This window comes from Suricata suricatta, chromosome 13, assembly GCF_006229205.1.
Source record: "Suricata suricatta isolate VVHF042 chromosome 13, meerkat_22Aug2017_6uvM2_HiC, whole genome shotgun sequence".
In the NCBI taxonomy this organism is placed as follows: domain Eukaryota; kingdom Metazoa; phylum Chordata; class Mammalia; order Carnivora; family Herpestidae; genus Suricata; species Suricata suricatta.
Window position 1 is genome coordinate 26940538 of NC_043712.1, and position 11628 is coordinate 26952165.

An 11628-nucleotide genomic window follows, 5' to 3' on the forward strand; every position below is an offset into this window, starting at 1 on the left:
TGAGTAATATTCGATTGCATATATCAACCACATCTTCATTATTGTAGAAAGATCATTTAACATGAGATATAACCCTTCTGAACAAATTTCTAAGTGTACAACACTATATTGTTAGCTATAGGAAGAATGTTGTACCACAGAATTCTAGAACTTACTCATTTTGAATATCTGTTACACCTGTGGAATAACAACTCACCCATTGACTCCTGCTCCTAACCCCTAGCAACCACCGTTCTGATCTCTGCTTCTATCAGTTTGATTATTATAGATTCATCATAGTTTTAGGGAGTATTTGTCCTTTATTACTGGTTTATTTTACTTAGTGTAAGGTCCTCAAAATTAGCCATGTTGTCACATGTGGCAAGATTTCTTTCATTTTTAAGGCTGATTCATATTCTATTGTACGTATGTACCGCATTTTCTTTAACCATTCATCTGTCAATCTACACTGAGGTGGTTCCCTCATCTTTTGTAAATAGTGCTGAAATGAACATGGGAGTTCAAATATCTCTTTTGAGATCCTGGTTTCTGGAAGTTGTAAAAAACTTTTTCTGTTTGAGTTTATGTTTGTTTTTTACAGGAGAGTTGATTCAAATGTTATCATAATTAGAAAATTCTATTTCATAGAACATGTACATTCTATTTCATATTTGATTATTTCCCATATCCATGTTATGAGTGAAATAAAACAAAAGGTTATATTTTCTTGTACTCTCTTTACCTGGTTATGAGATAAAAATAAAAGGATGGGGCAGGTTTTGCTAATAACTGGGTTTTGCTAATAACGAATAACATGAGGACTGTATCTGACTTGAAAGTTTGGTAAATTCATATGTAAAACTGTCTTCAGGAACTACTAAATTTCAATTAGAGATTGGTGAAAATAAGGACAATTGTTTTTTCTATTTATGTTACCAGTCCCTATGTAAGTCCAGTGGGGGTGAAGAACCACTGCTAGAGAATATATGTAGTTTTTAAAGGTTTAATGGTTTCTTTCATTTTGGGATATACTTTAATCTTCACTTATTTTTGAAATTTGTATTCAAGTAGAAGTGTATGAGAGCTCCTTTTATGAAATTCTTGTAGATACTTAGTATTGGCTAATTTTTGAATTATTAATCTAGTCTTGTTTGTTTGGAGAAACATTTTTTAAGGCTCTCATAACTGTGTAAACTCTACATGTCAATAAGGTGTTGGTGTATCTCTGTGCGGGTCCATTCAAGAGTTCTTTGTAAATATTGCTGAAGGAATCATATTTTCTCTTCTATTATTAGTTCAAATAATTTGTTTATAGATTTTCTTCATTTTCTATTAGACAATTATATTGTGAGGGATAGTGATAATATATATATATATTTTAATGTTTATGTAGTTTGAGAGAGCACATGAGTGAAAGGCAAGGAGAGGAGGGATAGACATAGAGGGAAAGGGAGAATCCCAAGCAAGCTCCAGTCAGCACAGAACACTACTCCGGACTCCATCCCACCACCCTGAGACCATGACCTGAGCTGAAGTCAAGAGTTTGACACACAACCAACTGAGTCACCCAGGTGCCGATCATTTCTTCCTTTGTAAACCTTATATATTCTATTTCTTATTCTTTTAGAAATTGAATTCTAGCCCAATGTTGATAGAAGAGGGTAAAACAGGCATTTTTTTAAAGTTTAGTTTTATTTTTTTTTAAGTTTTTAACGTTTATTTTTGAGAGAGAGAGCATGAGTGGGACAGGGACAGAGAGAGAGAGAGACAGAGGATCTGAAGAGGGCTCTGTGCTAACAGCAGAGAGCCAGATGAGGGGCTCCAATTCACTTTGAGATCATGATCTGATCCCAAGTTGGACGTTTCACTGACTATGCCACCGAGGTCCCCCCCCCAAAAGGCATTTTAAAGTCTCATTTTGGACATTAAAAGTAATACATTTAATATTTCATCATTAACTATGATATTTACTGTGATATTTTGATAGGTATCACTTATCGGGTTGAAGAACTTCCCTTCTATTCTAATTTGCTAGGATTTTAAAAAAAATTAATAATGCATGTTTAATTTATCAAATATATCTTATGATTTACTAAAATGGGCATGCTTTCTTTTCTACCATAATTTATGTTGTAAATTACATTACCATATTTTCTAATGTTAAAACTTCCTTGGATCCCTGGGATGAATCTTACTTAGATATTAAGTATTACTATTTTATAGATTGCTGGATTAAATCATTAAATTTCAAACTCAAATACTAGTTTGAGAGCTCTTCTTATTTTATTTTCTGAAACAAATAGGGTAGTTTTTCTGTGTTCAAAAATTTATTAGAATTTTCAGGGAAATTATTTTGTCCTAGCAACTTTTTAAACAACCATTTTAATACTTCCTTGTCTTTAGTATTTTTTCTGTTCTTTATCTTACTGTTTGAATTCAGTGATTAGTGCATTAATTTTTAATCTTTATTTTCAAGTTTATGTTGAAAATTGAAATATCTACTCATTTATGCCTATATATTTCCTTCTAGAGTTAAATTACAGTAACTAGTTTGGATGGTAATTTTATTGTCATGTTCTAAATATTTTGTAATTTCCATTATGATTTCTTTTCTAGCCAATGAATTATTTAGAAGCACATTTCAAGGTTTCCAAGTCTAAAATATTTGTGGGGTTCTATTTTTGTTATTGATAACTAATTCTATTATAACTATAAATAGTAGCTGAGTGATTTTAATTTTTTAATATTCATTAAGACTTGCTTTTTATTAGAGATTAACTAGTTGTTACTTAACCTTCTAACTTAGGTAGAAGTCTAATTACATGAAACAGAAGTTGGTGTTTTGATTTTTTACTTTGCTTTTCTGTTTGGAGTGTCATTGTAACTACTGTATTGTAAATGATGGAAAATAATTGCATATGTTAAAAAAATATGAAACTTTATAAAGTAAAAAAGATAAAATAAAATTTAAAAAAGCAATAAAGTGGAAACATCAAATAAAAGGAAAAAAAGAAATAATATTCTCTAGTGTTTGAGTATAGAATTGTATAGATCTTACATAATATCTAATTCCTATATTAGCTATATGTCTTATATTAATTATATATTTTAATTAATCTTAATAACTATAGAATTAAAGTCTTGTATTTTCACATTTCTGTCAGTTTGAGAGAGGTGTGTATTGAAATCATATACTTTTATTTAGTGTCATCACAAAATTTGTGTTATAATTCTGGAGATTTTTTTTTGAAGCTATTTGTAAGACTAGGTGGAAGAGTGTTTTCTCTTTCTGGTCTTCCTGCTAACATGATTTTTGCTTCAAGGCCTATTTTGTATACTCTAAGCAGTAACTTTCTTTTGGTTGGTGTTTGTCTGGCATGACTTTTTCATTCTATTGCTTTCAAACTTTTTTCGTCAAGTTTTAAATGTTTTTCTTATAAATAAAATACAGCTGGCTTAATGAGAATCCAATCTGAGAATCTTTGTCTTCTACCTGGTTATCTATTGTGATGGATACTAATGTGTTTGAATATATATCTTTAAACTTATTTTTCTTCTTTGGTGTTTTCTATCTGCTGTGCTCATTTATTTACTGCTTTCTCCCCCCCCCAATCTTCCTTATATTAGATTGTAATGTTTTCTTTATTTTCTTGACTGGCTTGAAAATGGTATCTTGTTTCTATTGTTTTGGTATTAACCCTTATTTTTAAGAGATGCTAGCTTAACTACTAAACCTAACTAACATAATGTAGTCTTCCTGAACAAATGCTTGGATCTTAGAACATATACCTCTGATTGCCAACCTGTTATCATCTTCTGTATTTTGGATTCTAGAATTTTATTCCATGACCTTGTTTTTAAATTTGTAAAATGGTTTTGCCTTTAAAAAATAAAGGCAATAATTTTATAAATTTATTGATATATTATTTATTAATTTTTTTGATTATTGCTTTTCTTTTTCATTCCGTTCTTTCCATCTAGATTGTAGTTTCTTCTTCTTCCTTAGGCACATATTTTTTTGTCTTTATAACTTGTTTTTATCTTTTTAATAAAACATTATTTATTTATTTATTTTAATTTATAATAGTTTATTGTCAAATTGGTTTCCATATAACACCCAGTGCTTTTCCCCACAAGTGCCCCCCTCTATGACCATCACCACCTTCCCCATCCTCCTCTCCCTACAGTCCTCAGTTCGTTTTCAGTATTTAGTAGTCTCTCATGATTTGTATCCCTCGCTCTCCCCCACTCTCTTTCCCCCTTCCCCTCCCTATGGTTCTCTGTTAGGTTTCTCCTGTTAGACCTATGAGTGCAAACATATGGTATCTGTCCTTCTCCGTCTGACTTATTTCGCTTAGCATGACACCCTCAAGGTCCATCCACTTTCCTACAAATGGCCATATTTCATTCTTTCTCATTGCCATTAATACTCCATTGTATATATATATACCACATCTTGAACCATTCATCAGGTGATGGACATTTAGGCTCTTTCCATGATTTGGCTATTGTAGAAAGTGCCACTATGAACATTGAGGTACATGTGCTCTTATTGGGCACATTCTTTAATAGTTTATTCAGTAGGTTCTTTAAATGATAAAAGTCTCTTACCCCTTGTCTCTTAGCCTAGTTATTTATCTTCAGTTCTGAAAGATACTTTAGCTCCATTACAGTTTACAGTCATTTATCTTCAGAAATTTAAAAATATGATTCTATTATCATCTGAATTCTATTTTCTTGATGCCATTTCTATTCTACTCTTTGAAGCATATAAGAAACTACTCTTAAAATATAATAGGATTGCTGGGTACCTGGGTGGCTCAGTTGGTTAAGCATCCTGCTCTTGGTTTTGGCTCAGGTCATGATCTCATGGTTCATGGGTTCAAGCCCTGAGTTGGGCTCTGTGCCACAGTCAGGAGCCCTCTTAGGATTCTCTCTGTGTCTCCCTTTCTCTCTCAAAATAAATAAATAAACTTAAATAAATAAATACACATATAAAAATAATAGGATTGCTTATTATTAAAAGCAGACTGTGTTTCCTTTATTTGAAACTATATTAAATGCTTTTTGTATAAACGTTAACTTCTTTTTAGACCAACTTCTATGTTTTATTACTGGCACTAGCTTTGCTAACATATTTTGCATTATAAGTATTAGTGCTCATTTATTGAATCTTGATGAATAACTCTTAATACATGTTTTGAAATGTGAAATATTAGTGTTCCTGCCAAATCCTAAAATAAGGTATAGATATGATACATATGTATGATACACACAAGAGAAAAAGCAGGAAGAGCTCTTCTGTTGAGTTGAATTTTAATCTCAACTGATATGCTTGTCTTGATTTTGATAACTATTTGCTGTAAAAACAGAATTTCATTTTTAACAAATATTAATATGATGAATATTATTTGTTTGTCATTTATGTATACTTCAATAATTTCTTTCATTGCTGCCCAACATTGATCGTTGATTTATTATACTATTCAAAATTATTTGAAAATTAAATCTTTTAGATTTGGTGTATAAAATTTATGTTCAATAGGGCTTTTTCACTAATTGCAATAGTGTTAGTTATATTGGCCACAGTCTTAATTTTTTTCTTAAAAACATCAATAATATACATTTTGCGTACATATTAACACTGATATCCTATAATCAACTCAGTCACTGTGTCAATGTAATTACTGTTAATTTAGATAGTCTCTAATCAATAGTGTCTCATAAAATTTAATCATTTAAAAATCCCATATCTATGTAACAATATGAGTACCATAAGAAAGAGTTCCTTACATTCAGGTTATAGTTCAGTTTCTTTGGGTTGAACTTCAGACATTGAAACTTAATGAGTTCCATACAGAAATAAGTCCTGAGAAATGTTAGTGATTGTATAATTTAGTTGTTTTAAGAATAATGACATCACAAGATATATAGGTGATTATCATGTGAATGTAGAGGAATGGCTTTATCAAAAATATCATCATGACCTTATGGGCACTGAATGTGAGACTGCAGAAAAATATTGTAGGAATAATGAAGGTCCTTTTGCTATGGTCTATACAATGTGGGATGTCATAGATACCAGTGGTTCCTGCAGAAAAAACTAAAAACTGATGGAAGACTTTAACAGAAAGCATATCATGTGATAGAAGCTTATTTATGACTTTTTCCTCATTACTTAGACTTTAAGTTTGTTTAATTTTCTGATACTTGAAATTTCTTCCTCTCCCTTTCTTCTTGTCCCCCAGGAATAACTGAAGCACTGTTAACTGTTCAGTATAGGAAACTAAGTTTCAAAGGGACCATTAAAATTTATTTGTCATTACTCCCCTGTTGGAATTGTAAACAATCTATTAAAACTTTTTCTCTTTTGAATAGGATAACTTTTTTTTTCTTTAGAAGCTTAAGGATGTTTATAATGACACTTAAAAAAATTTGTTTGGCCCCCTTGCCTCCATTAGAGTCTGTCTTGCATCACACATTTAACTTGACAAGTTTTCTGTGAATTTAAAGATAAATATCTTTAATATTTTAAGAAAAATCTATTTCAGGAAATATTGTGCAGATTGGTTTAATAAAGAAAAATCTCTTGGTGATGGAAAAATCATCCTTTTTATTTTATTCTGTTTATTTTATACATTTAGATTTTGAACATTCTAGTGACATAAAATGTTGTCTTCTTTCCTTTAAAAAAGAAACATAAACTAGCTACTTTCTCAATGATATACTTACTTATTTTCATTTATATGTCTTAAAGAGTTCTCTGATTATCTCATATTGATACAGTATTTCAAAACTTGAGTATTTAACACCATTTACTTATTTATTTTTATAACCATCGGACATTTGTTGATTCCTTTGAAAAGAATATAACCTTTAAAATATCTTTGTCAGATATATTTGTAACCACAAGTCAAAAATTCCTACCAGTATATCACAATTAAAATTTTTTGAATCCTTTGGGACTATCTTGCCACTGGACCGAGTGGTAAAATGATTTTAACTTCAAGTTTTGCAAGCACAGTGTATCTTATATCTCATCAGTTATTACCTTAGTAAATAGATGTGATCCAATTTTTTTCTGTTACCATGGGTATCAAACAGTGTAACACAGAAAGTAATATATCAGTATGAAATTGGAAACTGATTTCCAGCTTGGACTCCAATCAAGATGTGACTCTTTCCAGCAGTAGAGTTATATGAATCATTATTTTCTTTATCTGCAAAAACAAAATAAACAAACAAACAAACATGGATTATGAGAGAGTACATTGACCAGAGTCTAAGCACTTAGATTTTGGGATAAAAAGAGATTCATCAATAGAGGGGAAGAGAGACAGAGGAGGAGCGATGATAGTTCTAAGAATTAAAAGAAATTCAGCTGAGGAGTAGGGGGTCTCCTGGTTGGCTCAGTCAGTAGTGTTTGACTTTAGCTCAGGTCATGATCTCACAGTTCATGAGTTTGAGCCCCACATCCAGCTTGCTGCTGTCAGCACAGAGCCCTGTTCAGAACCTCTGCCCTTCTCTCTCTCTGACCCTCCCTCACTCATGCTCTCTTCTCTCAAAAATATATATTAAGAAAAAAGTTCAGCTGGAACACAGAGTGCGGAACAGCGGGAAGAGGTAAACATTGGTGAAAGATGAGGCTGCAGAGTTATATAGGATCTAGATCTTAGGAAACTTTGCAGGTAATTTTAAGATTTTTTTTACTGCTTTTATTAAAGTATGATTGATAGATCAAAAACTCTAAATATTTAATTTGTACAACTTGGTATGTTCAGAGATAACTGCACACCTTTAAAACCATCATCTCTATCAATGCCCTAGACTTCTTCATCACCTCCAAAAGTTTTCTCCTTCCCTCTTCAGTTTTTCTTTTTTAGTTGTATCATTTTTGTCTGGTTTTTTTTTTTTCATTATTCTTGTAGCTTTGTGTTGATGTCTGTGCATTCAAAAGAGCATTAACCTCTTCCAGCTTTACAGACTGATTTTGTCAAGGAATGACCTTCTGCTGGATCTCCAGACAGACAGGACGACTTCCAGGTTCTCTGGCAGATGGGGTTGGATCTGGGTCACAGGGCTGCTTCTGTGTCTGCAGTTGGGTTTATGGTTGGTGGACTAGTTACTAGGGGTTTGTGTGTGTGGCTCATGCTGGGGCCCTGGATGGATGGGACTGGTGCTCAGATAAGGGGAGGCTTTCAGGTCCTCAGTCAGAACTGCGGTTTGGCTGGGGGCTATTAGTGGGAGCTATTCGGGTGTGGTTCCTGCCAGGTCTGCTTAAGAGCAGGACTGGTGGCAGGACGAAGAACACGCAGTGCTGGAGCTGAGTCCCCACTTGGTCTGCCAGGTCCACAGTTGATGGTGTTGCTACCAGCATGTTGGCCTGCTTTCTCAAACAGCTTTTCTCAATCTGAGTTTCCATTGATATGTTGCATTTTTGTAACTGGATTCTGAGACTTGTACAAAGACACTTTGCTCTGTGGATGGTTACCAAATCAGTGTTGCTGTGTGGGGACTAGAGCTAGAGACCTTCTAATTTGCCATCTCACTGATACCATGCTTTCATTTTTAAAATTTTGGAAATTATCAAAAGTGCAAGAGAGAACTCGTGGAGAAGAAACATTTTGTACTGGGAAAATGGCAGGAAGACACCATGGTAGAAGATGACATGATGAATGATAGAAACATGTTTTACTAATTACATTTAGCTGGTAATGCTGTAAGACAGCCCAGAGAGAAATGTAGGATCCAAGTCCTATAGATTCGGATTCATCATTTTATTGGTGATTCATTGAAACAATGAGAATGGATGAGCTTGCTCATTGGAGATAATACTGGAATTGTAGGTAGTGACCATTTTGTGGAGGCACATGAGCATCATGTCACTGTGTTTGAGGCAATCCTCTGAAGTAGTTTCTTTTCCATGATGAAATTTTCATTTCATTGGATGGGTAAAGATGATGTAAGTATCTTTTTATTATTACATGTTTGTTATTCTTGAAGGAAATGACTTACACACTTGACAAAGTGCTGGGCTTCAGTATCTCAAAATCATTGGTGTGATAGTGAGGGCACATAAGTTTTAAAATGGCCTGAACTTCTTTTCTATGGTTATAAGAGTAGAATTTGCCATCTGTTTTGTTGATTGACTCATTCTTTTGAGAAGGACCACAATGAGGACTGCTTTTAGTTGTCTATCCATATATTTTTATAGGGTTGAGCCTCATGCCTGTAGAGGAAGGGAATAAATAGGACTCAGTAGAGGATGACTTGCCCGGAGCTAAACAGAAAATCGCTTTAAGAGGCCTTGTGAGGACATATGTCTAAGAGATACTAGGAGCAATGATATTCAACATTAATATTTTTTTCTGCATCACTTTATTGTACTCTGAAGCTAAGCAGTGTGTGTAATATGACAACCTCTTAAGTGTGTGTGTTATGTATATACTCTTCCAGGTGTGAAATGGACTGTGGAGAGCTTAAGTACAATGGAAAATAATTATAAGACACTCAGAAAAATGATGGAGAAGTGCAATAGAGTAGTCTGGGAAAAATTGACTAAGAACTAGGCAAATATAAGAAGTTCTTAGCAATATTTGCAAGTGGGGATACATTGTCTGCATGGTTGGAAAATAAAAGTTATCCTATTGTGATTTGGCACTAAAGGAAGAGGTGAATCCTGAATGCTGGAGAATTTGGGACCACCAGTGATTCTTAAAAATGACAGGTTTCTGAGACGGAGGACGAAAGTGCAAGAGTGGGAAAGAGATGAAAATAGAGAATCACAAAATGACAGGAGGAGGGAGAGACACAAATAGTATTAGAAAGAATTAAGAGAAAGAGATATGCAGAGGAAAAGTTACAGGTAGGATCTGGTGAGGGAGAGGGAGAGAATGATGTGAGATAAAGAGAATGCATTAATAAGGATTTATATGGTTATAAGCAGTGGAAATTAATTCCATTTATTTTAAAGGAAGTTTATTGGCTCACATAACTGAAAGCCCAAGCCTGAATGTTTTTAGACCCACCTTGAACCAGGAGTTAGTAATGAACCAGGAGTTAGTAATGACATGAAGCCACCCTAAATCCTTCCCTTATCTCTACTCTCCTCTTTGGCTATTTTTTTAAAGTCTGACTCTCCCCACGTATTTACGTAAATGGCCAGGAAAGTATCAGACGCATGTTCTACCTGTTAGAAACCTTAAAAAAACAAACAAACAGTGAGATTTCTTTGACACTTAGGCACCCTGGCACCATTCTGAGAATTAAGTATGATTAACAAGGCTTACTCACATACTACCCTGAATGAATACTGTGAGTAGTGGATGTTCATTTTTTCCCTGGTTCAATCTGTGTTTTATTCATATCATTTGATTCAGAGAATGTGGACAGTCTCAGCCAACTATGGACTGGAAGTGGGAGAGAATTGATTCCTTAAAATTAAAAAAAAAAAAAACCCTTCTCTTAAAAATAAGAAAAATCTTTTACTAGATGAAGGGTTGCTAGACAGACCAAAACAATATATACATATATATCTTGAGGAGACTAAAAAAGAAGATAAAGAAGAGATCAAAGGAAGAGAAAGATAAAAGAAGGAAGAAGGAGAAAAGAGGGGTGGAGAGAGAAGGCGATAGAGAGATAGACAGATACATAGAGACAGAGAGATATTCATCATGAGCAGCATCCATCATGACCTCCATGGGACCAAGAGCCATGGTTCCATATAACCAGAAGGACTGCTAAAAGATATTATATGAAAAGGTTTTCCTGGACATTTTCTTTTTTCTTTCTTTTTTTTTTTTTGGTAGTTTTATGGTTTTACTAACACAAATATGATGTGCACATAAACTGTCTATTCATTTTCTTCGCTGCACAGCCTGGCATTGGGATTCGTGACTCTGATGGCCAGTTGGGCTGCTCTCTCCACGATGGTTTTATGGTTCTTGGAGGAGACATCGTGAGCAATCTCTGCACAGTAAGATTTGTTACACATCAGCAGCACTTCAAGCTCCTTGACATTGTGGACTAGGAACTTCCGGAAGCCACTGGGCAGCATGTGCTTTGTTTTCTTGTTGCTCCCATAACCAATGTTGGGCATCAAGATCTGGCCCTTGAATCTTCTGTGCACCCTATTGTTAATACCTCTGGGTTTCCACCATTTGCACTTAATTTTGACATATAGGTCTGACTGGTGCCGGATGAACTTCTTGGTCCTCTTTTTAATGATCTTGGGCTTCACTAGAGGTCTGAGGGCAGCCATGATACCGAGTAACAGATGCCTGCCACCTCTACAGGCAGCGCCAAGGAAGAGAGGGGCTCATGGACATTTTCTATTGTATACATGAGAATTCCACATTTGTCTTAGCAAACACAAGGCTCTCATCATACTGAGTTCTCCAACTTCATCTGTGGCTACCAAAAATATATCTTTTCCCCAAATGTAGATACTACATATTATAAGCACTCTCATATCTGCCATGAGTATAAGTGTCTACTCAAGACTTTTTTCACAGCCTCTTTCACCTTCTAATTCCTCAGGCTGTAGATGCTCGGGTTCAACATTGGGGTTGCTGCTCCATAAGTTAACCCAACCATCTCATCAAACTTCATGTCCTTTGACTTAGGCTTCATGTACATAAAAAGGACTGA

At 34.1% G+C, this 11628-nt stretch overlaps 2 pseudogenes; both read right to left on the reverse strand.

Annotated features, from left to right (window-relative positions):
* LOC115275881 overlaps window positions 1-11628 on the reverse strand; it is a 20072-nt pseudogene that overhangs the window by 8207 nt on the left and 237 nt on the right.
* On the reverse strand, window positions 10777-11239 carry LOC115276556 (annotated as a pseudogene).